This window comes from Vollenhovia emeryi, unplaced genomic scaffold (assembly GCF_000949405.1).
Source record: "Vollenhovia emeryi isolate VEMERY1.0 unplaced genomic scaffold, V.emery_V1.0 DF939214.1, whole genome shotgun sequence".
Lineage (NCBI taxonomy): Eukaryota > Metazoa > Arthropoda > Insecta > Hymenoptera > Formicidae > Vollenhovia > Vollenhovia emeryi.
In genome coordinates, this window is record NW_011967152.1 from 86593 (window position 1) to 91040 (window position 4448).

The following is a 4448-nucleotide window of genomic DNA, read 5'->3' on the forward strand; positions in this document are numbered from 1 at the left end:
AGAGAGAGAGAGAGAGAAAGAGACAGACATCCTCTGTGTTTCTCTTCCGCTTCAGAGCTCGTGCTCGCACGTCGCGCGTAACGTTCAGTCCATTCTAGTAGCGTTTTCGATTTGCTGACTCGACCCGACTCCGAGTCAGAAAATCGAAAACGCTATGTCGACGATTGTGACTAGACTTTTAATCGAACACGCTTCGAGTAAATTGAAGATCAAGTTCACTGCCAGTAAAACATAATTATGCAATCTGATGTCATCTACTCGTTTTGCATACGTGGTATACAAAGGCCAGAGTATTTCAATGATGTTCTCGGAGAGGAGAAAGAGAACCGGTTCTTGTAATTGATTCTGCATTGCAGAATCCTGTAATCCTGCATTGCAACTCCGTTCGGCAAAATCAGTCGTTATTTATGCGAATTAGCTGATTTCAGGGTCGAACTTGCCGAATATCCTCTCAGCGAGGAGAAGAAATAGGATAGTCGCTTCGACAGCCGCTGCGATTCGACCGCGCCAAACATAAGGAGAGGAGCAGCGTTCGGCTGCGACTGACGTGAATCTTGATAAAATTCTCCGATATCTCCGACAGCCTGGAAATTAGCCTCGCGCCCGACGATTCCCGCCACGTCGCGAAGAAGGAACCCAGGCCTGATATTGAATTGTTTCTGCACCCTTTCCTGGGCTGCTGGGTAACACCGGGGGTTACGAGGCAACAGATGTACCTGATACATATTCATATCCGCTTCCCGGACGAGGCTGCTGCGTTATTGTTACTGTTATTATTGTACGCGCTGAACTCGTCCGTAACCGTTTTGAAGGAAGAGGACGCGACGCCGAACCCTTTCGGGCGTCGCCTTCGGAAAAACGTCGATCCTCCGCGATTTTTATCTCTCTTGCCGGTAAGATTTTTAATGCGATTGCCCGCCGTATAGTCGCTTCACCGTAAAAGCTCACGCGGAAGTGCACACGTTTCGTAGCCGCGACGGAAACGGCCTCTCTTCGTCATTGGCTTTATGCCGGCGATAAATTTTTATTTTTATCGCCGTTGCAATTTTCAATGTAGTTTCGTCGCCTCTGTCATCATGGTGTCGATATAACGGCGCGGAAAAGAAATACAACACTCTTCTTCGGTGTAGAAGAAAAGAGGAAGTACACGACTTCCGGGAGTAAACCAACGTACTTGCAAAAATAATTGTGAATTTCGTTTGATGTTGAATTAATTCTCACGGTTTCTCCTCTAAATAGCTTTTGTTTAAACGTAGAACCCCTAGCAGCACAATGCATTGACCAAACACTGGTTGAACATTGGTTCAATATTTGGTTGTATTGGGCCTATCTTGAGCCAACACACTGTACTACTAGGAAACGTAAAATGTATTTGAAAGGATGTTCTTTCGAACGTGACAAATGTAAATCCTACTCAAATATATCCTATTCAAAATACTATTCACTTCTGGCTTTTATATACAATTAATTGGAAAAGATGCCATTTTTCTTGGATCTTGGTAGCCTAATTTCTATGCGAGTTTTCTATACTTTTTCCAACTTTTGGCTTTCAGTATTGTCAGGCTGTGAAATTGTGAATGTGTCGGGTAAATAATAGCAATGAATAGTAAAATAAAAATAGTGGCGATCGTGGCGCAGAGGATTGTGCGCTGGTCTGGTAATCCGAAGACCTGGGTTCAAAACCAAACAAAACATTGTTGGTTTTTCGTTCGATCGCCACATAGAGAAGTGGATGTAGAGAGAGGTGTTATAAGAGGTTTGGGCACGTTCCTTCAAAAACGCCTTGTAATCCTAAGGGGAATCAATAAAATGTATCTAGTAAAATAAAAATAATTGAGCGCGCAATAATAAAATCACACGCGTAAAGAAGAATGGAAATCTCGCTCGCTTCTTTCCTGCTTTTAAGTCGCAACTTCCCTAATGAGAGATGTCAAACGCAGATTACGCTTCTGTCAGCGACAATGAGGCGCCGATTACGTGCTCCACTGCCAGGATTCACGTCGTTAAGTCACTTAGCGCCGGAACTTCCGACGATTCCTTTGTGCCGAAACCGACGGGCTCGCGCGGGTCCACGGGAAACGACGGAACTTTGGGTCAGTGTATTATGGGATATCTATTAACTTGGGCGATCGCCTCGGGCGCTTTCCGCGAGCGCGACGCTTAGGATGAGTTATTGCCGTGGCTCTTTATTAAAGACTAATACGAGAGCAGCGCGACCCGGACCCGGGTCTGACTCCGTAGCCCGAGAATCCCTTAATCTGCGCGATCTATTATCCCACGCCGTGGGTATACGCCGGGGTGAGAATTAGCCCTCTCCCGTTGCCCTCGTACGAGCGCGGCCGCAGTTGAATTATTACCCCGGCATATCTCGGAGACCCTCCGCCCCCGCTCAAGTAGTTGGTGGCTGCTACCAGCCACTGTAAGATCGAAGTACCCGAATGTTTCGCTGATAACGCGATTCTCCGGCGAAATTACTCCGAGTGTATATAACGGCGAGATCTCCGGGGCGCCCGCCGTCGGAGATTCGCGGATGGACGGGCGAGAGGATGGCTCTGTGATTTCGCGAGGAGAGACGTCAGAAGCGGGAAGAGAAAAAAAAAGAGGAGAGAAAGGAAGGGAGGCGGAAGGGAAGAGAGGAAACGAAGAAATCTTCGCGTTATCTCGAGCGTGTCACGCGGTGCTGCGTGAAAAAACCTTCCTTTCTCTCTTTTTCTCCTCCCTCCCCCCTTTCTCTCTCTCTCTCTCTCTCTCTCTCTCTCTCTCTCTCTCTCTCTCTCTCTCTCTCTTCTTTGAAGAGCGGCTACACTCTTCGCGCCGAATATAAATTATGCATGAGAGAAAGCGTAAAACTTTATGGCGTATATATTCGTAAAGCGTCACGCAGAAATCCACGAATCTATTATACGCTTTTTAATTAGGCGCTGCCGAATCTGACGGATGAGATCCGGTGTATTCTAAGGACCCTCTTCGCATCGCTCGACTGCGAGGGAAGCCTCTTATCGTGGGGAGAAGCTTCAGGCGATGTGAAGTATGGCGCGAATCGCGCGTGCATTTATATATCTTCATGATTATGTAGCATTATAATGAAAAACCTCCCCCAAAAAAGAATCTAAAGAAAATAGAAGCAAAAAGGAATCATTTTGTTAAAAGCAAAACGAACGGTACCAAAGTTATAAAGCGATACATTCTGTTGTCATCTTGCGAGTACAATCTTTGTAAAATATTTTTTACAAAGGGGAATAAGTTTGTATCCAAAGAAAGAGGACTGAGAAATCCGACTGTTGGTTGAAAGAGCGTGTTGAGAGCGTCGTCGGCAAGTGGCGCCGCGACGCCTCCGCCGCGGCGTCTCCGCACCCCCGATTAGTGTCCGTACAACCTGGCCAGGTGCAAAACAACGCGTTAAGGCCAACGAGGGAAGAAAACTGAGACGGGGTGAGTAGACCGCGAAATGGTCGAGACTATAGGATAGTTACGAGCGGCAGCAAGTAGCCGACGAGCACCTTTCCGCGCGTTGATGAACGGCTCCGGTCGCCGCACCCGTGTTTTACAGAAGGTGGGTAGCCGGTGGCGGTGGAGGTATTGTTATTGAGATGAGAAGAAACAGGGTCGCCAATCGATGCCTCCCTCAATGCCGCCGTGTATTGTTTACTCATCACCTCGCGTCAAATCACCCAGTCCGCTATTTCATGTACTTTGGGGTTGTAATTTGCGACGAATTAAATAAATTTTCACGTCTCCTCTCTTAACGTCAGTAAAATTTACGCTGCGTTCGCCGAAGTAGCATGTCAGTAAAAAGAGATAGTTGTCTACGTAATTTTACACGTCGCGTTGTTGTTGATTTGTAAAATAATTTGCATGGAAATTCATCCACAGCCTCAGACATACGCCCAGTGATTATCACGTTTTACACGATAATCAGAAGTGAAAATTTTAAGTTGAGTTAAATTGAAAACGTTCCAGCAGCAAGACAGTCCGGGGGAGTAGAATGTATAACCCACGGCTGAACTGCGAAAATTCGAACAAGCGCAACGTTTACGTTGCCATGGCGCAATAGCCGTTGCTAGGAAGTGTTTGTCCGATAATAGCCGGGCCGTACTCGCTGTGGACTTCGTAAAGTATAACTTTTATTTCGAGCGATGTATCCGTTCTGTCTGAAAACCATTTGTGCAAATCTTTCACTTGCAATATCTACAAATGCAGACACTTTGACGAAGTATAAGTGTCAGTTAAATATACGAAAGATTAAAAGATATAATTAACAATGAAATGTTTTACGGATATACCACTTGTTTACACCTTATTGGATTTGCGTTGCAACGATTTGCATCAAAAAAGATCCGATAACTGTCCATGTGTGACAAAAGATTTAGTGGCATTGAAGATCCCAGTGAGAAATGATTCGCCGATCGATGTCGAAGCAATGACACCGCCAAATTGACGTTGATTCG